The following is a 26598-nucleotide window of genomic DNA, read 5'->3' on the forward strand; positions in this document are numbered from 1 at the left end:
TAGCCATCTCTCAGATTTGATAAACAGCCGAACAGAAGGTAATATTTTAAATTCAAACAAGCGTTCCATAGCGCATATGAACAAGTTTTCATAGATACAGGATTACACGAGCGAGTTTACTCAAATATTACATCTTTCGTACACTCGTCCGCTATGAGACGGGCACCCTTCAGGACACCCTCATAGTACATCTCGGGGCGGCGATGCTCCTTGCCCGTCGGCGGCCCTTCCTTAATCAGCTTCATGGCATCCAGCTTGGCCCATTGCACCTTCACATGGGCAAAAGCCCAGCGTGCACCTTCGATGCAGACGAACCGCTTGATGAGTTCTAGCCGTGGGAAGGCATCCACAAGCCGCCTCACTAGGCTGAAGTAGCTGTTGGGAAGGGCGTCGCCAGGCCACATCCGGACTATAAAGCCCTTCATGGCCTGTTCGGCCGCCTTGTGTAGCTCGACCAGCTGCTTTAGCTGGTCGCTCATGGGCACCGGGTGTTCGGCCCCAGTATACCGAGACCAGAACAACTTCTCCGTTGAGCTTCCCTCCTCGGCCTGGTAAAACTGTGCGGCATCCGACACGCTGCAGGGCAAATCTGCGAACGCTCCTGGAGAGCTCCGGATTCGGGTAAGTAACAAGTAATTTACTTTCACATGCTTGCTCTGCATAAGGAGTGCCTTAACCGCCGCTATTTTTTTCATCGCCCCAATCTCCTAGAGGGCTCTTTGGGCTTCAGCCTTGGCATTTTTCGTGCTTTTGAGGGCCGTGGCAAGCTCGGACTCTCGCGTCTTCGAGTCACGCTCCAATGCCTCATGCTTCGACACGAGAGCTTGGAGCTCTTGCTACACATCGCCCACCCATGCCTCCTGCCTTTCCCGCTCGGTGTGCTCCTTGGCCGCTCTGTCTTCGGCCTCGGATAGCGCTTGCTTCAGGGTCACCACCTCGGTTGTGGCCCCTGGCAAATTTATGATGATCCTGTCATTTTGCAATCGCATTCTTTTTATACATATCCATAGACTAGGTACTACTTACCTTTGTTCTCCTCGAGCTGCCTCTTGGCAAGGCCGAGCTCGTCCTTGGACCCCTTAAGGTCCTGCTTCAGTGCGGCGACCTCCGTAGTCAGTGCGGCAGATGCTAGCAGCGAAGCCTGCATACGCATATTGACAAACTTATGTTAGACTCCTGCGATATTGTTTGATCCTATATTCGGCTTTTCTTTTTGAACACCGAACAAAGCATCAGGGGCTACTGTCTATGCGGTAATATTTTTCCTATATTTCAAAAACTTACCTCAAAGCCTGTTAGAAGGCTGGCACAGGCTTCAGTCAATCCGCTCTTGGCGGACTGAACCTTCTGGACCACCGCACTCATAATAGTGCGGTGCTCTTTGTCGATGGAAGCGCTGCGAAGCGCTCCCAGCAGATTGTCCGGTGCCTCTGGTTGGACAGAGGTCACCGGCACAGGCGTCTTTCCCCTTTTGGAAGAGGCCGCCTGCCTGAGTCCGGAACCATTGGAGGTTCTGGCACGGTGTTCGGCTGATGCCCGAACTCGAAGCCCTCGGGAGCCTTGTTCCCTCTGCTCTCGGAGTCCAGAAGGTCGCCTTGAGGCGCCTCCAGGACTGTCTCCCCTCGACCCGGTGCCTTTTGAGACAATACCTCGGCGTTGTTCGTAGGGCAAGGGGAGGTGGCGGTCGGAAGTGGATCGCTATCCACATCCGACGAGCCCAGGGAGCCGTCCGACGATACGTCAATACGGGCTCGTGGCGGTCTGCATAATCATAATTCGGTGTTAGGAGAAGCAATGCGACAAAGGAATGCTATGAGTTACTCTGGTATCTGAATACTTACGACTTCGCCAGGGGCTTGGCCCTGAGCAGCCACTCGTCTTCGCCTTCGGCGGCGGTGGTGGAGTAGTCCGGAAGGAGAGTCCTTCCCTTCTTGGACCCTTCGCCCCCCACCCAATAGGGGCGGCCTTCCTTTTCTTGTCTCCCCCGACTGGAGGGGCAACATCTTCATCTTCCTCCTCGTCTTCGAGGGAGGAGTGCGTCGCGGAGTTATCGGACGATAAGTCCGATAAACCCTGGCGTCGGGAACTCTTTCGGGTTCCCTTGGCCTTCTTGGTCTTCTCTGGCACCTTGTAAGGAGCCAGAGTCAGCGTCTCCATCAGGAGAGCATCTGCAGTGTCTTCGGACAGAGGGGCCGGACAGTTAATCTACCCCAACGTCTCCACCCAGTCCTGTCAAAGGCATGGAGCTTAGACCCCGCACATGGTTAAGCTGGGGGAAATAAATATCCTTCCAGATGTATAGAACTCACTGAATGCGCTTGGCGCTTCACGCTTAGCCCGCGGTCCTCGGTGAGGGAGGGAGGGACCTCGGCGCCCTTGAATAGCACCTTCCAGACGTCCTTGTGCATCGTGTCGAAGAGCTCGCTCAGAGTTTGGTGCTGGGCCGGGTCGAACTCCCACAAGTTGAAGTCGCGTTGTTGGCACGGGAGCATCCGGCGGATGAGCATGACCTGGACTATATTGACAAGCTTCAGCTTCTTGCCGGCCATATTCCGGATACATTTCTGGAGTCCGTCCAACTCTACCGATGAACCCCAGGATAGGCCCTTCTCTTTCCAGGAGGTGAGCCGCGTGGGGATTCCGGATCGAAACTTGGGGGCATCCACCCATTTGGTGTCGCGTGGCTCGGTGATGTAGAACCACGCCGATTGCCACCCCTTTATGGTCTCCATGAAGGAGCCTTCAAGCCATATAACATTGGGCATCTTGCCCACCATGGCTCCGCCGCATTCTGCTTGTTGGCCGCCCACCACCTTCGGCTTGATATTGAAGGTCTTTAACCACAGGCCAAAGTGGGGCCGGATGCGGAGGAAAGCCTCACACACGACGATGAACGCCGAAATGTTGAGGACGAAGTTTGGTGCCAGATCATGGAAGTCCAGCCCGTAGTAGAACATGAGACCACGGACGAATGGATGGAGGGGAAACCCCAGTCCACGGAGGAAGTGGGGGAGGAATACTACCCTCTCGTGAGGTTCAGGGGTAGGAACGATCTGCCCCGCAGCGGGCAGCCGATGCGTGATATTCGCGGCCAAGTATCCGGCTCCGCGCAGCTTCTTGATGTGTCCCTCCGTAACGGAGGAAGCCATCCATTTGCCTCCCGCTCCGGACATGATTGGAGAAGGTTGAGGAGAAGGATGTGGGCTTGGGCGTTGTAGCTCGAGTGTGCAAGAGTGGATGAGCAAGGAGGAAGAAGGCATGGGTAGAAAAAAGGTTAAACCTTGTGCCTTTATAAGGGCGGCCGAAACTATGCGCCCCCACTAGCTTGGTAAAACTCGCTTATCCCCCAAGCGCCGTCATCGATGGCGCGGTTGGGTTACCGACGCCCGTATTGATGAGAATCCTATAATAAGGGGGACACGATCTTTGCTTTGACAAGATGTGTCAAAAAACTGCCTCACGTTATGTGCGGGGCTATTTAAAGGAAACGGTTCGAATAATCACCGGGCCATGGCTTAATGTCATGTTGCCAAAACAAGTCAGCAGATTAGTTTTGTGGAAATATTATTCTCTCTACGGTGGTATGTGGAACTTATTTTGCAGGGTCTGACACTATCCTTGTATTCAAATTCTTCCGTGGTGTATTCAGAGGAGGAACCCGCCTTGCAATGCCGAAGACAATCTGCGCGCCAGACTCATCGTCATTGAAGCCTGGTTCAGGGGCTACTGAGGGAGTCCTGGATTAGGGGGTCTCCGGACAGCCGGACTATATCCTTTGGCCGGACTGTTAGACTATGAAGATACAAGATTGAAGACTTTGTCTCGTGTCCGGATGGGACTCTACTTGGCGTGGAAGGCAAGCTAGGCAATACGGATATGTATATCTCCTCCTTTGTAACCAACCTTGTGTAATCCTAGCCCTTTCCGGTGTCTATATAAACCGGAGGGTTTTAGTCCGTAGGACAACATACAATCATACCATAGGCTAGCTTCTAGGGTTTAGCCTCTCCGATCTCGTGGTAGATCAACTCTTGTAATACCCATATCATCAAGAATAAATCAAGCAGGACGTAGGGTTTTACGTCCATCAAGAGGGCCCGAACCTGGGTAAAACATCGTCTCCCCTGCCTCCTGTTACCATCCGCCTAGACGCACAGTTCGGGACCCCGTACCTGAGATCCGCCGATTTTGACACCGACACCCCTCGTCACTCATTTTCTACTACCGCGGCGCTACGACCGGGGTGCCTCCAATTCCAACCGCTGCTCCAAACTATAATTTGGTGCATCGCACGTGGAACAAGACGGTGGATGAGCCACATGTTGGCCAAAGGGGTCCTGCTAAGTGTGTCGCCATTTCATGTGCGGACTGACCCTGTTTGAGTTGCTACGCCAACACGACAGGAGCAGCCTACCACTTGGTTTTGCTCCTTGGTGAATCCTGACCATATTGATCTAAAAAGATAGGTGCTGAACTACCCTCTCCGTCTCGGTTTTTTTATTTTTAGGCGTCTCGGTTTATAGGGCCTGCACGTAGTTCTAGGTCATCCATTTGACTAACTAAATATGAGTTACTATGTCACAAAAAGTATATCATTGGATTCTTAAGCGGATGTAATTGTATTTAAAAGTCGAGGGCGGGGCTTTTCCTGCGCGGTAGGCGGCGGGGCAGTTCCGCCTAGTCGGTTCGACAGAGACGCAAGAAGACGAGGGAGTAGGCTGCTGCAAACGTAGGGCTGTGTGATTTGATAGCGAGTTACTGCTAGACTGGTGGGGCCCCGTGATTTGACTTACCATTATCATTTTAACTGCGGCGCTACGACCGCCGTAAGTCTCCCAGATTCCTGACCACCTCCATACAGGTGCCTCTCCCAATGCTCCACCATGTAGTAGAGGTTGGCTCTTGCATGAGAGCCCACTTCTCCACTTTTTCCTTGCCTCTCTTTCCTCCACATATGCAAAAATGCCATGTAAAGCGCACTATTATACTTACTTTTACTTGATCCTACAGGTGCTTAAGCTTGCCACATAGGCATAAAGTCTGATGTGGCAAGTTAATCAAGAAGAGAGGGACTAGTTTGGTGACCCAAGGAAGAAACGGTGCTAAGCGCGTGTCCCTAGGTGAAAAGACAATTTTGAGTCTATAGCTAATTAAATTAAGAAAACTTAGCAACACCATTTCATTGGAAGAGGTCACTCCTTGGAAAATGCAATAAATACACACGCTTAGCACTGTTTCTTCCTTGAGTATGAAGAAAGAGATAGAGAGGAGTAAAAATACACTTATAGCCAACCTTGTTGTAGTATGAGTGACTAAGTGATGACTATGTATGACATGACAACATCAGATAGCCTAACGCACCGTGTTAAATCTCCAAGGGCGCGACCGCGCGAGCGACGCGACGGTCGTGGTAGGCGCGACCATGATACGGGCTGCTGGCAGCCCTTGGATCTGAGATCAAACGGTCGCATGCTAAGTTGCCGAAAATTTGCAGAATAACCCTCCAGGATAGAATATTCACCCATAGGTCTAGAATCACGCCATGCAACCGTTCGATCTTAGATCCAAGGGCTCTCGGAAGCCCATATCATGGGAGAATGGAAAGCCACTACCCTGCCGTTCGCACACTGGCAGTTCGCTCCTACTCGTCCCCGCACGTCCTTCAATACTACGGCGGTTCGCTTCTAGTCGTCCCATCCATTCACATTACGGCAGTTCCACTAATCCTAACCCTCCTCCCAAATCCACGGCGTCCCAAATCTCCATGATTGGCGGTGAGTACAAGGTTAGAACCATCACCGGCAATGAGTTCGACGTCATCTACACCCGTTCTTCTGCGACAGTGAAAGGATGCCTTTCTCACTTCAGCCGCATGTTTGAAAACTCAAATGATGAGTGGGTCGCTAGGCTAGATGTTGAGTACACCACAGTCCTGGGATGATAGAAGGATCTAAAGGACGAAGAGAGGAAGAAGCATACCGTGATCCAGGTTTGCGTACATAATGTTTGCTTGGTCTACCACATATGACATGCCGACGTTGAGTGCGAGGATTTTAAGAACTTCCTCAAGGACAAAATAGTGAAATTTGTTACTGTAGACTTTGGTAACGACAAAGAAGTCCTGCGTCGGATAGGCCTCGTTGTAGGCAACACCTTCGACCTCCAGAAGAATCGGCTGGTGTCCTCTTGTCAGCCTTCAATGCTGACCCTGGCAGGAGCCATGGTTCATCCTTCGTACGGTAAACTGGAGAAACCTCATTACACGTTTCATCGTCATGCATGGCAGTGGAATGTACTAGATATAGACCACATCCACTACGCTGCAACGGATGGCTACCGTTGCTTCAATATCTACAAGGGTTGGATGAAGAGCAACAACCAAGTGTGCGGTTCAAGCAAAGAAGTATCGGCCAAGAGGAAGAGGGACAAGGACGAAGTCGAGGACGTGGACGAGGACTCCGAGTAAGGTGGCAGTGTCGTTGCTCATGGTGGTTCTAATGCAGTGTCTATCGGAATAGTTGCAAAGTTTAATTTCAGGTGTGGTTAATTTAATTTGAGGGGTGTGTTGTGCTGAGCCCCCACCAGAACTATGTTATGTTTCTTCTCGTTACTTTAACTCTTCAGTACGTACATACTAGTATTTATTACATTTCATCTTTTAGTTGGTATAGTACTACCACTCGTTTCTTCACATTATATACGTACAATATATATGGCCAACATCATATAGCCAGCAGTTTAGTTGTCAAACAATTTCAGGGTGCTTAGTTTTGTCAAAGAATTCCAGGATGCTTAGAGGGTGCTTGGATCCAAGGGACTTATTTTAGTATGACTAAAAGTAGTCTCTTTAAGAGGCTAAAGTTCCAAGCACCTCTGACTAAAGAGGGGCTAAAACTAGTCTTGAGACTAAAAAAATTTAGTCAGGGGTACCCCTACTAAAATGTGGATTAGTCCTCTCTCTTCTCATTTAACTCCTCTCCTTTAACACAGGCGAGTTCTGGATTGGAGGGTTTGGAGGATAATAAATGCTCATTAACTTGATTTTAGTCTTTTTAGTATTTGGATCCAAGCATGGGTGAGGCTAGCATGTTTTAGTCCCTCTACTTTTAGTCATGGGACTAAAACGTATCCAAACACCCTCTTAGTTTTATTTGAGGGGTGGGTTGTGCTTGACACCATTATTGTGACTAGCCTTTTTAATAGTACTATCTGCATAATTTGGCGACGAGCGCTCTCTATATGTACCACCTTTTTTTAATTTCAATTTTTGCTCCATGGCGCAATCCATCGATAGTACTACTGTACAAAAGTAAACATTTTTTAAAAGGCTAGAGTACTGTTCATCACATATATAGCCAGTTAAATTCTCAACCTAGAACGACGTGCATGCCATGTAGTAAACCGATACAGAGGAAGTATAGTAAAAATGAGGTGATTTTACTGAGCGATCGGCGGGGGAGCATGGCCTGTCATGCGGTCCCATGTGTCATGATGTACCAAGGCGATGCGCGTGTCCCTCTTGAGGTAGAAGCAATACTAGTACGTGGTTTGAGATGATGGCGAACCGAAGTGTGAAATAATGGTTGCTTCGTCCATCTGGGAAAGTGCGGCATTGTGATTTGACGTCTCATTGCTCATTACTACTACTGGACCGGTACGAGTGGGGTGCGTCCCCCCTGCTGTTCTGCACTGTTATTTGGTGCTTGACACGTCGACCCGGTTGCTATATGTCCCACATGTCGGCGACAGGAAGTACAAAATTCATGAAAGGGAGCATCGACGGAGGAGTATACTACAGAATTCATGAAAAGGAGCGACTTAGTTTTGGAAAAAAAATCTATTTTTACGGAGTACGTACCCACTAGGGTTTATAGGGCTCATCTAAAAAACATTAGTTTTTCCGTTTGATAAGTCTCAGTTCTACTATACTAGTAGTAGTACCATTACATGTTGGATTTCCAGGTGCGTTAGATCACCCGACGCAAGCAGTGTCAAGAGGAAACTAACCAATGCATGTACAAGTTCATGGAAATTTAGTGGTCATTCATGCATTCGTTCTAATTAATGCCTCTGTAAACATAACTTCTTGAGAAAAACAAGCGTACTAATTACTTGTGCAAAATACGAAATTAATTCGACCACTCACCGTCTACCTTGGTTGGAGAGATTTCGAAATTGAGCCATAAACTGGAAAGGAGGGAGTAGTAAATTTTGTCTCGATTACTATTTGTGGCCTTGTATAGATGCAAAATGTATTTTTTATAGTGGCCTTGTATAAGTAAATGGAGGGAGTACTAACCAAAGTACGTAGTAGGGACGAGGAGTAAATGGAGGGAGTAGTAAAATTTTCTCCTCGTCCTGTGAGCCACCGCGCGCGTGGGCGAGGGAGCGGGCGTAAGGCGTAGTAAGCAAGCTTCAGCTCATCCTGCGAGCCACCGCGCCCGTGGGCGGGGGAGACGACGTACTAAGCAAGCTTCTCCTCATTCTGCGAGTTGTCGGGACACATCAAAAGTACTCCAGTGTATACAGCCTTGCCTCTAAGGTAGGCCCCACATGGTTTCCTCTTTTTTTAATTTAACATAACGTGTCAAGTCGCAATTTGTTTGTTCACCCGTGGTCGATGATCCTCCCTCCACCAAGTGGACAACTAGTACACGTGCCAAATTACCATGTGGGCTGCCTTTTTCATATTGGGAAAGAGACGGGAGTACGTGCGCCGTGCGTGCACCTCTTCTCTTCGCGCACGTCCCCCACCTACGTGTGTGTGTGAGACAGATACAAACCTAGACATAATGCGCCGTCCATCCCCATGCCTCCGCCCAGTCCGACCACCAGTCACCACCACGCCCCACTCCTCCTCACCTTATCTCTCATCTTTCTCCCTCCATTTTTATATACAAGGGGCTACTATCAAAATTACAATTTGCAGATGTACAAGGCCACTAACACTAATCGATGCAATATTAATGGTGTTTGCCTCGTGGAACTAGCAAAGGAGGACATTAATTATCCCTTGCATGCATGCGGGAGTTTATAAAAAATGCATCTTGATGTTCCGTGCAATGCACGGGCATCTTGCTAGTCCATGAAAACAACACATGGCAAAATTCCACGGCTTCGGGCGGCAACTGGCTCCGTCGGGCGAGGGGAGGGAGGTGGACCAGCGAGCTGCATAGCTCATATCCAGCGGCCTACCGAGCCGGCTTGGATGCGGAATAACTACTCTTCGTAAGCCATTGTAAGAGTGGACAAATGGTGGAGGAGGTAGGGGAGCGGCTCGGTCATGAACGGACGTGTGTCCAGAGTGGGTTTCTCAGCTTCCACACGGGCGGGTTTCATGGAGGCGTTAGAATGCGGCACGGAGGCGTGTTCAGCCGGGCGTGCCGCGAGTGGCGCCCTCGACTCTGACCTAGGACACCGCACCATTCTTCCACTGACATGTGGGCTCTTTGGGTGCATGGCATGCATGTCAGTGACCCAACATAGGCAGCGCACAGCAGAGGAACCTTTGGTGGGCCAGGGCGGTCAAAAGCGGGCATTTCATAAACCGATGATTGTTCATTGAGTGTGACGTCATATTTTTTCATGTAGATAGGCGTACTATGTTGATAGCCTGTTCGATACGTTGTGATTCATAAAGACCGCTGCAAACATCAATGTTCTGCTTATCACAGATAAGATTGATTAATACCCATAACAATCCATGTCCTTAACAAAGGGTGCATGCACGTATAGGTTGAACGTGTGTCTTGTGTCGTGTGTTGTGTGCATGCAGGCGTGCGAGTGTTGCGTGTGTGCAAGGGTACATTTCAGTGTTGCATGCATGGGTGCGTACGTGCGTGTGTTCGTGAGTGCATGTGTACGTGTCGGTGTTGCACGCCAGCATGCGTGTGTGTGTACGTGTCAGTGTTGCACGCCTACATGCGTGCGTGTCTTGCGTGCGTGCATGTGTACGTGCGGGGTGAGGCTACACGTCAGTCGACTGACTTTTTCATCTTTGGTCATTAGATTTTCTAGCCGTTGGATACGAAATCAAGGGCCTCCAGTTTATCATCAAACTCCACCCCCCTGAGCCGCTAGCCACCACCGGCCGAACCGCCAGCCCCCGCCACCCGCGGCCGGCCCTCCCTCCCCGAAACCACTCCCTACCGTCGGTCCGCCACCGCACCGGCCATCTCTCTAGCCCCCCCCCCTCGCCCGCCGAGCTTTTTCTCCGGGGATCCCCACCCCACCGCCTAATGAACGCCCCCAACCGCCGGTGACTGCCAACCAGAGGTCTCACGACTTCGAATACCCACCGACCACTAATTTATTACCATTTCTGTCCTTCATATACGCGCTGACGGGTGGGCCCTATGGTAATGTGCACTGCTGAATGTGGACCGTTTGACTGGTCAATTGATTGTGTTATCAACAAATTACAGAGCTGTATGGTGAGCCAGTGACCGTATGATCACCCTAAAATGTACTCCTATGTTATAAACACAGTACAGACTCAAACTACCATTTCTTTCTTTCATATACGGGCTGACAGGTGGGCCCCACGGTTACACGCCCTAATGGTGCAACACTAGGTGCGCCGCGTGGAACGTTTGACTGGTCAATTGATTGTGTCATCAACAAAATACGGAGTTGTATGGGTGAGCCAGTGACCGTATAATCATGATATGTATTTGTTTAACATGGTACAGACGCAGGGGCTCATATATACGCGCAAGCACTCACCGCTAGAAGAGCACACACGCAAACCCTACCCCTATGAGCACCTTCGAGAGAGTGGGCCAGCATATATGATCTTGAGATTTTACGAAGTCACCATAGGTGCCTCGTAGTCGAGTGGAACGTCTCCTCCCACTGAACGTACGTCGCCGGAAAATACTGAAATTAACACAAGATAAATGTGAGCACCAGGACTTTAACCTTGGTGGGCTCGAGAAACCACTGTCCTCTAACCATCCAACCACATGTTGGTTAGCACGACAAAATGTATGTGGTGACCGTGATGAGCTTATTCTGAAGTCCAGTGACCATATCGTGCTTTCGCTTCAAGTACAATGACCGTAAGTGTCGTCAACAAAATACGGAGCACGCATCAAATGCAAAGTCTGTCAGTGTCATCAACAAAATATGGAGACATATCGTGAGCTAGATACCGTTGTACTATTGTATATGCTTATTTTCTTAGTGGCCGATTGCGTGTGTGGTGTGGTGGGCACATCATTTCTAGTTGTGGTGGGTCAACATGAATACTCATGGGTCGGTTCCATCCTGCGCCACATATAGGTTGGACCGAGACATGTTATACGAAGACCCATGTGGAGGACTCGGCGTACAACACGAAGCTACCAGAGTCGCGGAGGACTCTATCCCCACTGGTGATAAGCCGACTATATATGATTTGTAACCCTAGGCCCTTAGTATGTTATACAAGCTTGGGGGCTAGTTCGTCGATAGTATATACACACGCACAATGCCTGGTATTCACGTGTACTTTGTACACACCCCTATCACTAATATACAGTACCAGGAGTAGGCTCTTTCTTCAATTGCAATTGAATTCTAGCATGTGCATGTGTTTATTTCATATTATCGATCCATAGAGTGAGAGCGGTTTGAAATACAGGCAATGGATGCTTTTGCAATTCATATATAAATATTAATTAGTGCACTCCATGTTGTTAGTGTGAAGCACTTTATACATTTGTCACTTGCATGGATACATTCCAAATTGCTAGCTACGAAATAGAATACATGTCGAATTCAACATAAAGGGGGTTTCGAAGATTCGAATTCATAGGAAGTGCATTCATCTATTTGAACCCGAGATAATGGCATTTGTAAATCAGATGTAAAAGGGGGCATCAATCTTTGTTGTGAGTTTGAACATGCTATATATATTCATACACATATCTAACTTTTTTTTGCAACCAAGGAGATTATATCTGGAACCATGCATGAACTGAGGTAAGTTGCATATTTTTTAATATATACTCGTGTACAATGTATATTCAAATGTACCCCCTCCATTCCAAAATAATCGTAGCTTTAGGATTTTCAAGAGTAAAGATTTGTGAAGTTTGACAAATCCTGAAAGTTCAATTCAAGAGAACCAAAAACGTTAATGCTTCTGCTCCCAAATATTGAACGAAGCACCAAATAGGCCTCTGGTCACCTGAGACCGCGCGAGACTAATGTTTTGGTGGTAGGAAATTACTGTCCTAACTCTGGCCCATGTAGCCTATCGGCCCGATGTCCAAAGGTCTAAACCGGGGTAGGTTTGTAACTTCACCAAGACGCCAGAGAAGCATTCATACGCTGTGGGCGCCTACCCATGCGCTCGGCCGAAATCTATCCCGCCCACATTTGGGACACCTGACATGACTGTCCTACCCCCAACCCGCAATATCCCGAAATTTTAGATGGGGGGAAAGTTTGTAACTTTCCCCAAATTTCAAACAAGCGCGTCTCAAACCGAAACATTGTTCCCCCTAAGTTCCCCGCCTCCCTCCGTTTCCCCATTCATACTCCATGGGCGCGAAAACGCCCTCTCCACCAGCCGCGAAACCCCAGCCTCCTCCGTCCTCCACCCCATAGCAGCCAATCCACCGCCGCCCTCCTCCATCACGTCGGAGCCGGTACCCCGACGTCGTCGTCCAACGCAACCGCAACCGCAACACCCTCAAGGACTTAGCAGCTGAAGCCGAGGCAGAGCTGCCTCCACGACACCGACGCTGACGTGCACCGTACCAGAACCACTCCGACCATGCCGTCCTGCGCCCCACTGTTGCGGCTCCTCTGTCGCAACCGTCCACCGCACCGGAGCTTTTCCCGCTACGCCGTCGTTCACCGCCTCGGATCTGCTTCCCCGCCGCCAACAGACGGCACCGCACCACACTCAACAACTTGGCCATGGGTTCATCCAAGGCTGCACCATCCTCCACAACTTCTGGTTTCTGGCGAACAACTAGAAGATCGTCGGAAAAACAGAAGGAGGACACAGCACTGCCAGCAGAAAGAGGTACTCCTCTTCCCTTATTCATGCAAATCTTACGTCTCCGCTCACACCGTATTCATCCCACGAAAGAAACTAGTTAAGCGCTTCTTACTGCATCTTCTTCGTGATACTAAATGCACAAGGTTTCCTCCCTTTTACTATTTCACATTTGCTAGAGGTCAGTAGCCCGCCTGGATTTCAATTCAGGGTTAGTCGAACCGCAATTAAAAGAAGCAGCACCCGCTTAGGCGCGCGGAGCACCTAGTCCGCCTGTTCCCCGGGGAAGCGGCGCATCGGTGTCTATCATAGGGGTGTGGGGCGTAGGAGCTGCTTGCGCCCGATCTGGAGGTCGGCGGGGCTTGAATGGATGGCCGGGGGGCGGTGCCAAGCACGGCGGTGCGGTGAGGTCGAGGGGAGGGCGCAGGCAGGGGAGGAATACTGGGCCGGTGGTCGCTGGCGTTTCGAGGAAGATCGTCAACACTGACTCGCTGGAGGTATATGAAGGCGATCTGCCCGTTCTTTGTACATCGGACGATGCAGAAAAAATGACTGACCTATTTGCTTTCAGTCGACTGTTATTTTCATAGAATCCTGTAGTAATTTAGTGTGCCATGCATGTTGTAGTGCTATCATATGTCTCCCGTCATTTATTTCTCACCGACCTGCTATCTGCTACCTTTACACTATACTAATTGTGCACACACTTCACCCATACTCACACTATTATTTTTTATGCATGGGTATTTCAGACTCTGACGCAGTGTTGATGAATGCAGAAAAGAAAAGACAGAAGTCGCTCCAATGTAATTCGAAGATAAGCACCAAGCGTTCCAGCGCTCTAATAGGTGCAGTGTCAACAGTTGGAGACAGTAAACTTAGCTTTGCAGTTGATGATCTCAATTGCCACACACAACCATCCCAGGTGCTTGCTTTAATTTCGCGCTGTCAAATGTGGTTGCATGTTGCATATGGTGTCTAGCTTGTATTGCTTCCAATTTGGTTAAATTGCATCTGCTTACTTTACACATTATACCTTTGATAATGACATGCCTTCCTGTTCTTGATACATACTACATATGTCTATTAACCATGTTCGTACATCAAACTAATGCTCTTTTGTATCCCTCATCAATCACTTATGATGAGACAGTCACCCGGGTGGGTTTCTGTGAGACGCCATACTCGTTTAAATAGTGCAGTGTCATCCTCCCCACATGATTCTCAAGAAACAGCAAGGCTAAATGAAGATAGTCAACGTAGCTCTCTAGTTGATCACCGCAATTCCCCCACACCACCATCGCGGGTGCTTGCTCTTACTTGGCAGTGTGATATGTAGTGTCCGTCTTACATGAAAGTAGTGTTCGTTAGTATCATGCATCAGTGAGTTCTGAAGAGCAAATTTTATTCCTTTTTCTTGTGGATTTGACTTGATAAGGCAAAATCAAGAAAGAGGAAGGAAAAGAGTAAGGAAGGCGATGATGGTGGTCCTCTGCAGCAACGTAAACGGAGCATCTGTACCGATTCTCCTTGTACTGATAGTGCATTACAAGGTCCAAGTCTCTGCTCCCCTACTCCACCATCCAAGGTGCTTGCTCTAACTTGGCAGTGTGATATCTGGTTGCATGTTGCATATGGTGTCTAGCTCGTATTGCTCCTAATTAGTGTAAACTGCATCTGCTTAGCTTACACATGATACATGTGAATATGACACGCTTTCCTGTTTTTGGTACATACTATATCTTATGATAAGGCACCTTTAAGTCACCACTGTGATATTGGTTGTGTCTTGCATATGATTTCTAGCATGTACTACTTCTAATTTGTTGAAACGCCATACAGTTTGAACTTGGCAGAGTGATATTGGTTTCATCTTTCATATGGTGTCTAGCTTGCAGTGCTTCTAATTTGTTGAAATGCCTTCTTCTTACTTACCACATCATAGGTGTGAATATGTCACACCATCCTGTTTTTCATACATATTCCATCCTCACATCATGTGTTTGCCTTTCATCCGAGTAGTGTTCATCAGTATCATGCATGAATGAGTTCTGAAGAGCGAATTTTATTCCTTTTTCTTATCAGTTTGACTTCACAATGCAAAATCATTACGGCTGAAGGAAATTAGTCCGGCAGTGGATGATGGTGGTCCTTCGGAGCAACTCAAACAGAGGGTCTCTACAGATTCTACTCCGCCATCCTCCCAACAAGATTCGCAAGACAACACAAGGTTGGACAATCAACGTAGCTGTGTAGATGATGAGCACATCTCCCCTACTCCACCATCACAGGTGCTTGCTCTAACTTGACACTATTATATGTGGTTGCATGTTGTGTATGATGTCTAGCTTGTATTGCTTCTAACTTGAATTGCATCTGCTTACTTTACACATAATGCCTGTGAATATGACACGTGTTCCTGTTTCTAGAACATATGTGTACATGATGAGCACATCTCCCCTACTCCAGCATCACAAGTGCTTGCTCTTACTTGGAACTGTTATACGTGGTTGCGTTTTCCGTATGATGTCTAGTTTTTATTGCTTTTGATTATGTTGAATTGCATCTGCGTAGCTTACACCTTATACCTGCAACGATCACTTACCCATAAGACACATTTAACTTGGGACTGTGATGTAGGTTGCATCTTGCATTGTCTTCTAGCTTGTAGTGCTTCTAATTTCTTGAAATGGCACTTACGACGAGACACCTTTTACCTGATAGAGTGATATTGGTTGCATGTTCATATGGTGCCTAGCTTTCATTTCTTCTAATTTTGTTGAAACGCCTTCTGCTTACTGTTTTTTCATACATATTCCATCCTCCTATCGTGCGTGTGAATATGAAACATTGTCTTTTTTGTATATATTGTATCCTCCTATCCTCCGCTTGCCTTACATCAAAGTAGTGTTCGTCTGTATCATGCATCAACCAGTTATGCAGAGCTAATTTTATTCATCTTCTTATGGTTTTGACTTCAGAAGGCAATATCAGAAAATAGGAAGGAAAAGAGTAAGTTAGGGGATGTTGGTGGTCCTCCGCACCGATGCAAACAGAGACTCTCTAGATTTGCCACTGCTACTGCTAATGAAGTTGAAGTCCCAAGTCTACATGATGAGTTCATCTCCCGTACTCCACCATCGCAGGTGCTTGCTCTAAGTTGACAGTGTGATAATTGGTTTCATGTTGCATATGTTGTCTAGCCTGTATTTCTTCTATTTTGATTAAATTGCACCTGCTGAGTTTATACGTTATACATGTGCATATGACATGGCTTTCTATGTCTAGAATACACTGCATGTATCTATCATACCATGTTCTTACATCAAAGTACTGCTATTGTGTATCCCGCATCAGTCACTCATGATTGGACGCTTTTAACATGGCAGTTTGATAGTGGTTGCATCTTGCATTGATTTCTACGTTGTACTGCTTCTAATTTTTCGAATTGCCACTTATGACAAGACACGTTTAACTTGGCAGAGTAATATTGGTTGCATCTTTCATATGGTGTCTAGCTTGCATTACTTCTATTTTCTTGAAAATCCTTCTTCTTAGTTTGCACATCGTAGCTGTGAATATGTCATGCCGTCCTATTTTTCTTACATATTCCATCCTCATACGGTTGTCTTACATCAAAGTATTGCTTGTCTGTATCATGCATCAATGAGTTCTGAAGAGTGATTTTATTCTTTTGTGTTGTGGGTACAGCTTGACATGGCAAAGTCAAAAAAGAGCAAGGAAAATAATATAGTAGGGAGTGTTGTTACTCGTCGGGTGAAACGGAAAAGGTTCTGTCGTCGAGATTCTGCTGGTACTTATAGTGCAGTAGAAGGTCCAAGTCCACCGGCTAAATCTACAAACACAGTATCACCTGCTCCACTAGCTGTAGCATCCGCTTCAACTGTACCAGCATCTCAACCAGTTACTCATTCGTTTGCTCCGGAACTGGCCAGTTCCCAAGCTGCCTTCACACCTGACACTACTTCCGAAGCACTGCTGACACAACATGACTTGGCAAGATCAGATGAACCTCATGAGAATCAACACCAAGACGGTACCTGACCGAGTCAAGTTACAGTTGCATGCTCCTTTATATGTACTCTCGCAGTTTGATGTACACTAACACTTTCCATATTCGTTGTTGAACTAGCACCATGACGCAAGCGGAAACAGACATCAGGGATAATGCTTGACAGATTAACAAAATCTAAAGGAGGAAGAATGGAGATCCATTTTGAGGCAGGTTTAAAAAGGCCACGTGATGCTACAGAGTCAGCCAAGTTAGTATCAGAGGCAGCCGTTGCCGTTAGGTGTCATGCACGTATCCTCCCAACATGGATCTAGTATAGGAATGAGAAAGACAATACCCAGTTTAACACCTTCCTTGACCATTTATCCGTAAGTAAGGTTATTCATCGCAATTAGTAATATTGTCTTGCTCTGTCCCATACTTTCTAGCTTCCTCCTAATAAGACTCACATTCTTTTTTCAACAGATGAGGTTCAAGTTGGATCCGAAAGATGATGCAACTAGACAAGCATGCACTCATGTTTTTCAGTCTGCTCTGCGACAGTATTGGTACCACCTTAGAAAATCTCACTTTGAAGGCAAGGCTAACAATGAAATCGCCCAAACATCTCCAGTGGAATATATTACAGATGAAGATTGGACAACCCTCGTTAAACACTGGTCTGATCCAAAGTATCAGGTAGGCTATATGTATTTTATCAGACCACATATTGAACTTGTATTTATGTATGTGCCTTACAAGTGTATCTTCTTCAAGGCTAACTGTTTGAAGAACAAAACCAACCGTTCTAAAGTGAAATTCCAACAGACCACAGGATCTCGTAGCTATATTGCACACTGCGAGGCTCTTGTAAATAGCTGCTACTTCCTTCTTTTTTTGTGCCATATTATCGTATTTATATTGACTTGTTCCAAATACAGAGGAAATCCTGTGCGTACCAAAAAGAACCTGAACCGAATGCAGTGCAAATCTTCAAGGATTGCCACACCAGCAATATGAAGGGCATGAGCACACCAGTTCAAGCCGCTGTTGTAAGTCCTTACTCGTCCTGCCTTGAACTGATTGGTACTGTGATGTGTTCATTTAACTACTTGGTTTGCAGCCAATGTCAGTTACTCTGTTCACTTTTATTCACAGTTGTCTTAACATATCATTTCACCTTACATGGTTTAAAAGAGATGAAGGATTTCTTTTGGTCTTGATCTGTAATCTAGTTGTTATGTTCACGTGCGCATAGAATGATAAAATAGCCTGTTTGTTTTATATCTGTTTGCCCATGATATGAATGATGTCATACTATGTTCATCCTACTTTAAACCATGTCTCTTTATCCTTAGATGTCAATGAATGTGAGGAAATAGACAATACGGTAGGCATGGTACATGGACATATGTTCCGAAAGTGATTTTATTATGTAGTTGGCACTACAATACATGCTAATGTATTACCGTAGTTCACCAAAATAAGTTATGTATAAACGTTTAACATACTTTGTTTGTGTTTGTCTCATTAGTAACTTATCTGGTACACTAATCTACAAGTTCAAACTTTCAGGAAGCTATGGAACAAATGATTGAACAACCACAACCACCTGAAGGTGACGAGGCTACTACAGGCACAATGTCACCTCTTGCTAGAGTGCGTCAGTATCTCTCCACTAACAGTGCAAAAAGCACCTTCTTGCGTAATTCTGGGTTGGTTGTCAAGGTAACCTCGTCCAAATCGCCTACTGAACAAAATCTTCCTGCTAGACAGAGTGATATATCTGTGCTCCAGACACAAGTCCAATCCCTAATGGACGTTGTTTCGGAAACAAGAATAGTGGTTGAGAAATGTCGTCAAGATATGAATGGTTTTGAAACCAGACTATCAAACATTCGCTTCGTTGTTCAAGAGCAATAGCGGAAAAAAAGGTGGAGATCGTGTTGCTCCATCAGATTCTACAGCCTGAAACATTAGCACTCAGGTCAAATGATCTGTGCTTCTATACATCTGATGGTGCTTTTATCTGGAAGGACTGTAAACTTTATGCCAACAGGCCTTTTGTTGTATGGTTGGAATTTATTTTGTTGTGATACAACATTTATGATGCTGCCTCAGGCTGCAGTAATTACGACGCTATTTTTGTATAGTGTAGGTTTATCTTAGTAATGTATTCGGCCGAAACCTTCGTAGGAGCCCAACATGCCAACATTCGTCGGGCCCATTCCATTTGGGCTAAAAACGATTACGGGCCGAAATTGGCATGTAGCCCACTAAAAATATGTGGGCCTAAATCAGCATAAGCTTTCATATTTTTCTGGTAGGCCTGTGCCCATAGTGGGCCTTTAATAGGCCTAAACATAATTTGGGCCCTCATTAAAAATAGGCCGTTTACAGGTGTAAATATCTCGAGCCCATAAAATACATGGGCCTTTAATAGACCGAAAGTGAGATTGGGCCCTAATTGTGCCAAATAACCCACTGGACTTTAACAGGCCGAAATTCGGACGGGCTGTAAATGCGCCGACCTAATACACGGGCCTTTAACAGGCCGGAACTTCGGTCGGGCTAGATTATCGTCATTTTTATATGGGTCGTTAATGGGCCCGATATGACGTTGGGCCACATATGGCCCATGGTTTACGTCCGGCTTAACAGGCCAAAAATGACAACAGTCCGAAAGTGGCCCAAAGCTATAGTGGGCCTCTAACAGGCCGAATGTCAGACATGGCCGAATATGACCCAAATCCTTCACGGTCGTTTATGGGCCGAAAGTTTTGATGGCCTGTAAATGGGCCCAAATGAAGTCGTACCTTTAACAGGCCGGAAATACACCTGGCCGTAATTCGGCCCAATTACTTAGCGGACTGTTAACAGGCCAGAAGTGACCATGGGCCGCGTTGATGACAAGTTTACGACAGGCCGTTGACGGGCCGATTTGACAGAGAATGTTGGGCCTTTAGCTGGGCCGGCCCATTATGGTCGACAGAATCTTGTGGGCCTTTAGCTGGGCCGGCCCATTGTGGTCCGCAAAATCTTGTGGGCCTTTAGCTGGGCCAGCCCATTATGGTCTGCAAAATCGTGTGGGCCTTTAGCTGGGCCGGCCCATTATGGTCCGCTAAATTTTGTGGGCCTTTAGCTGGGCCGGCCCATTATGGTCCGCCAAATCTTATGGGCCTTCGGTTGGGCCGGCCCATTTAATCTTTGTGGGCCACTTTTGGGCCGGTCCACGTGTCAACATATCATAGGCCCATCTCGACTGTTGGATGAGTGACACCTGTGCCAACGCGGAGCTGACGCGTGGATCCGTTAGCCAATGAGAATTTTACACGTGGAAAATCGGCATTGGTCGTGGCTGTTAATGGGTTATCGGATCCAAAATCCGACCCGATAGCTTAACGGCGTTCCGTTACGGTGGATGCCATGTGTCGGTCACCCTTGACGAAAGCACTTCTGTGACGCACGATTTACCGTCATGGAAGTGGACACTTCCATCATGATAATTTTGGCAATGTCATGGAACACTTCTACAACAGCACATGTATGACTATCTTGATTCTGTCATAAATTTGTCATGGATGTACATGCATGACAGAAAACGCGACCTACTGTGACAAACACGTATCATCACGAAAGTGTATTTTTTTTGTAGTGAAGACTCTAGACAATGCTCAAAGAAATTATGCTACTACTGAAAAAGAACTTTTAGCAGTTGTATTTGCTTGTGATAAGTTCAGACCTTATATTGTTGATTCTAAAGTAACTATCCACACTGATCATGCTGCTATTAAATATCTTATGGGGAAGAAAGATGCTAAACCTAGACTTATTAGATGGGTTCTCTTGCTACAAGAATTTGATTTGCATATTGTTGATAGAAGAGGAGCTGAGAACCCCGTTGCAGACAACTTATCTAGGTTAGAGAATGTTCTTGATGACCCACTACCTATTGATGATAGCTTTCCTGATGAACAATTAAATGTCATAAGTACTTCTCGTAGTACTCCTTGGTATGTTGATTATGCTAATTACATTGTTGCTAAATTCATACCACCTAGCTTCACATACCAACAAAAGAAAAAGATCTTCTATGATTTGAGACATTACTTTTGGGATGACCAACATCTTTATAAAGAAGGAGTAGATGGTGTTATTAGACGTTGTGTACCTGAGCATCAACATGAACGGATCCTAGGCAAGTGCCACTCCGAAACTTATGGAGGACACCACGCGGGAGATAGAACTGCACATAAGGTATTGCAATCCGGTTTTTATTGGCCTACTCTCTTCAAGGATGCCCGTAAGTTTGTCCTATCTTGTGATGAATGTCAAAGAATTGGTAATATTAGTAGACGTCAAGAAATGCCTATGAATTATTCACTTGTTATTGAACTGTTTGATGTTTGGGGCTTTGATTATATGGGACCTTTTCCTACCTCTAATGGATATACACATATTTTAGTTGATGTTGATTATGTTACTAAGTGGGTAGAAGCTATTCCAACTAGTAGTGCTCATCATAACACTTCTATTAAAATGCTTAAAGAAGTTATTTTTCCGAGGTTTGGAGTCCCTAGATATTTAATGACTAATGGTGGTTCACATTTTATTCATGGTGCTTTCCGTAAAATGCTTGCTAAATATGACGTCAATCATAGAATTGCATCTCCGTATCACCCACAGTCTAGTGGTCAAGTAGAATTGAGTAATAGAGAACTCAAATTAAATTTGCAAAAGACCGTCAATAGGTCTAGAAAGAATTGGTCCAAGAAACTTGATGATGCATTATGAGCCTATAGAACTGCATATAAAAATCCTATGGGTATGTCTCCGTACAAAATGGTATATGGAAAAGCATGTCACTTACCTCTCGAATTAGAACATAAGGCATATTGGGCTATTAAAGAACTCAACTATGATTTCAAACTTGCCGGTGAAAAGAGGTTATTTGATATTAGCTCACTTGATGAATGGAGAACCCAAGCTTATGAAAATGCCAAGTTGTTTAAAGAAAAGGTTAAAAGATGGCATGACAAAAGGATACAAAAGTGTGAGTTTAATGTAGGTGATTATGTATTGCTATACAACTCTCGTTTAAGATTTTTTGCAGGAAAACTTCTCTCTAAATGGAAAGGCCCCTATGTTATCGAGGAGGTCTATCGTTCCGGTGCCATAAAAATCAACAACTTCGAAGGCACAAATCCGAAGGTGGTAAACGGTCAGAGAATTAAACATTATATCTCACGTAATCCCATAAATATTGAAACCAATATTATTGAAACCGTAACCCCGGAGGAATACATAAGGGACACTTTCCAGAATGTTTCAGACTCCGAAAAGCAATAGGTATGTGGTACGGTAAGTAAACCGACTCCAAAACAATTTTTAAGGCAATATTTCTCCGTTTTGGAATATTTAGAAAAATAGAAAATTAAGTAGCAGTCTGGGAAGGACACGAGGGCCCCACGAGGGTGGAGGGTGCGCCCTACCCCCCTGGGCGCGCCCCCTACCTCATGAGCACCTCGTGTGCCTTCCGGACTCCATTTTCTTGCACGATACGTATTTTCGTCAGTAAAAATTCACTATATATTCTCCTGAAGGTTTTGACTCCCGTATCACGCAAATATTCTCTGTTCTTGTTTCAAGCTATTTTTTCTGACAGATCTAGATTATCATGACGTCCCCAAGTGCTTCCAAGGACAAGTTCTTCGAGAAGGTCATCAACCCTTACCTCGTGGAGGTGCTGCAACACCCTCAAACCATTGAGATGCGTGATGGGTTGCTGCACATCCGCGATGCTGAGGGACCAAAGGGAACCGGAAGCGTGGAGACAAGGCTCGAAGCAATGGAGCAACAAGTTTTCAAGTCCCAGGGGATGGTGGAGCGTGGAATCAACGCTAGCCACACGATGCTCGCGGAGTTCACTAACAACTACAAGCCGGATGCCAAGAACACCGAGTAGGCCATCTTCAAGCTACATGAGAAGATCGAGCACCTCCAAGCCCAAATCTATGACCTACAAAACCAAAACTATGAGTATGAATATAGATTCAAAAGAATGAGTTTGGCTGCAGATTCGAGGATTCCGGAGACTCGATCATCCTTCTATGATGGTGAACCTATGCCTTGGAAGATGGATGACAAGCTCGCACCATCAACAACACCTCCACCTTCTTCACCAACCAAGGAGATATAATCACATGGGTATGGGCACTCCCCTTGGCAACCGTCAAGCTTGGGGGAGGTGCCTCAGTATCGTATCACAATCACAACTCCTATCTTTACCGTTTTCCTTAGTTCGATCCTATTAGTAGTATTTTGATCTAGTAGAATAAAGTTTATGGCATGATCCAGTTTTGAGTTTTGCCTTATGATCTCTCTATGTAATCGAGTCCATGAGCTATATAATAAAGATTAGTGTTGAGTCAAGGGCTTGATTTTCTTGCTATGATCTTGGGTGAATAAAATAAAAGAGAAAAAGAATAAGAAGAAACAAAAGTTCTTATTGATCTTATTGATAGTAATGACTTCACATAGAAAGAGTATGATGATTAAAAGTTGTTGGGAGTTGGCAGACATAGCTTTGGTCATCATAGCAATTAATAGGAATTAATAAGGAAAGAGAGGTTTCACATATAAATATACTATTATTGACATCTTTTATGTTTGGGAGCACTCATCAAAATATGACATGCTAAAGAGTTGATGTTGGACAAGGAAGACAATGTAATGGGTTATGTTTTCTTATATCTAAGATAAAGTATGTTGTCATGGATCATCCAACATGTTGAGCTTGCCTTTCCCCCTCATGCTAGCCAAATTCTCAGCACCAAGTAGAGATACTACTTGTGCTTCCGAATACCCTTAAACCAGTTTTGCCATGAGAGTCCACCATATCTACCTATGGATTGAGTAAGATCCTTCAAGTAAGTTGTCATCGGTGCAAAGCAATTATAATTGCTCTAAATATGTATGATTAGTGTGGGAGAAATAAGCTTTATACGATCTTGTGATGTGGAAGTAATAAAAGCGACGGACTGCATAATAAAGGTTCATATCACAAGGGGCAATATAAAGTGACGTTCTTTCGCATTACGATTTTGTGCATCCAACCATAAAAGTGCATGGCAACCTCTGCTTCCCTCTATGAAGGGCCTATCTTTTATTATTATCTTCTACCTTATGCAAGTGTCATGGTGATCTTCACCTCTCCCTTTTTCATTTTATCCTTTGGCAAGCCCAGCATGTTGGAAAGAACCTGATATATATATATATATCATTGGATGTAGGGGGCATGAGTTATTATTGTTGACATTACCCTCGAGGTAAAAGGTTGTGGGGCGAAACTATAAGCCCCTATCTTTCTCTGTGTCCGATTAAAACTCCGTAACCACAAGTATTTTGTGAGTGTTAGCAACTATGAAGGACTAGATGATAGTTGAGTATGTGGACTTGCTTTTTAGCTCTGACATAGACTCTTTCTGATGTTATGATAAACTGCAATTGCTTCAATGACTGAGGTTATAGTTTGTTGGTTCTCAATAATGTTTCCATTCATACTTTTGCACTGTGAATAGATCATCACTTGAACATAAGTAATCATATGACAATATCTATATATGTTGCTGTTATGAGAATAATCATGATGCCCTCATGTCCGTATTTTATTTTTATCGATGCCTCTACCTCTAAACATGGGGACATATTTCTTGTTATCGGCTTTCGCTTGAGGACAAGCGAGGTCTAAGCTTGGGGGAGTTGATACGTCCATTTTGCATCATGCTTTTATATCGATATTTATTGCATTATGGGCTGTTATTTCACATTATGTCACAATACTTATGGCTATTCTCTCTTATTTTACAAGGTTTACATAAGGAGGGAGAATGCCGGCAGCTGGAATTCTAGGCTGGAAAAGGAGCAAATATTAGAGTCCTATTCTGCACAACTCCAAAAGTCTTGAAACTCCACGGAATACCTTATAATAAATAATGAAAAATCCTCGACAAAGATGAAGACCAGGGGGCCACACCCTTTCCACGAGGGTGGGGGGCTCCCCCCTAGGGCGCGCCCCCTACCTCGTGGGCCCCCTGGTGGCTCTCCGATGACCATCTTCTGCTATATGAAGTCTTTCGTCGAGAAAAAAACCAGAAGCAATCTTTCGGGACGAAACTCCGCCGCCACGAGGCGGAACCAATCTAGGGCTCCGGCAGAGCTGTTCTGCCGGGGAAACTTCCCTCTCGGAGGGGGAAATCATCGCCATCGTCATCACCAACGCTCCTCTCATCAGGAGAGGGCAATCTCCATCAACATCTTCATCAGCACCATCTCATCTCAAAACCCTAGTTCATCTCTTGTATCCAATTCTTGTCTCCAAGTCCGGGATTGGTGCTAGTAGGTTGGTAGTAGTGTTAATTACTCCTTGCAGTTGATGCTAGTTGGTTTAATTGGTGGAAGATCATATGTTCAGATCCTTTATGCATATTATTACCCCTCTGATTATGAACATGAATATGCTTTGTGAGTAGTTACGCTTGTTCCCGAGGACAGGGGAGAAGTCTTTCTATTAGTAGTCATGTGAATTTGGTATTCGTTCGATATTTTGATGAGATGTATGTTGTCTAGCCTCTAGTGGTGTTATGTGAATGTCGACTACATAACACTTCACCATTATTTGGGCCTAGAGGAAGGCATTGGGAATTAATAAGTAGATGATGGGTTGCTAGAGTGACAGAAGCTTAAAACCTAGTTTATGCGTTGCTTCGTAAGGGGCTAATTTGGATCCATATGTTTCATGCTATGGTTAGGTTTACCTTAATACTTTTGTTGTAGTTGCGGATGCTTGCAATAGAGGTTAATCATAAGTGGGATGCTTGTTCAAGTAAGAACAGCACCCAAGCACCGGTCCACTCACTTGTCAAATTATCAAAGTACCGAACGCGAATCATATGAACGTGATGAAAACTAGATTGACGATATTCCCATGTGTCCTCGGGAGTGCTTTTCCTTATATAAGAGTTTGTCCAGGCTTGTCCTTTGCTACAAAAGGATTGGGCCACCTTGCTGCACTTTATTTACTTTTGTTACTTGTTGCTCGTTACAAATTATCTTATCACAAAACTATCTGTTACCACTTATTTCAGTACTTGCAGATAATACCTTGCAGAAAACCGCTTATCATTTCCTTCTGCTCCTCGTTGGGTTCGACACTCTTACTTATCGAAAGGACTATGATAGATCCCCTATACTTGTGGGTCATCAACTTCTTCGATAAATAAGAGTGTCAAACCCAACGAGGAGCTAAAGGCAGAACAAATATTCCCTTAAGTTCTATCGACCGCCGATACAACTCTATGCACACTTGACGTTTGCTTTATCGGAAACAAGTACGAAACTATTTTGTAGGTGTGATACTAGAACTACTTTGAAAGAATAAAACTAGAAGTGCTTTGCAAGATAATAAAAGTTAGGTGTTTAGTAAAAGGGTTTGTGTCAACAAGAAAGTTATTTGTCCCTAGGCGATCGATAACAAGTACCGGTAATAATTCTTGCAATTCTATATGAGGGAGAGGCATGAGTTAACATACTTTCT

The sequence above is a fragment of the Triticum urartu genome, chromosome 4A (assembly GCF_056163025.1).
Source record: "Triticum urartu cultivar PI428250 chromosome 4A, HENAU_Tu73, whole genome shotgun sequence".
Classification (NCBI taxonomy): Eukaryota; Viridiplantae; Streptophyta; class Magnoliopsida; order Poales; family Poaceae; genus Triticum; species Triticum urartu.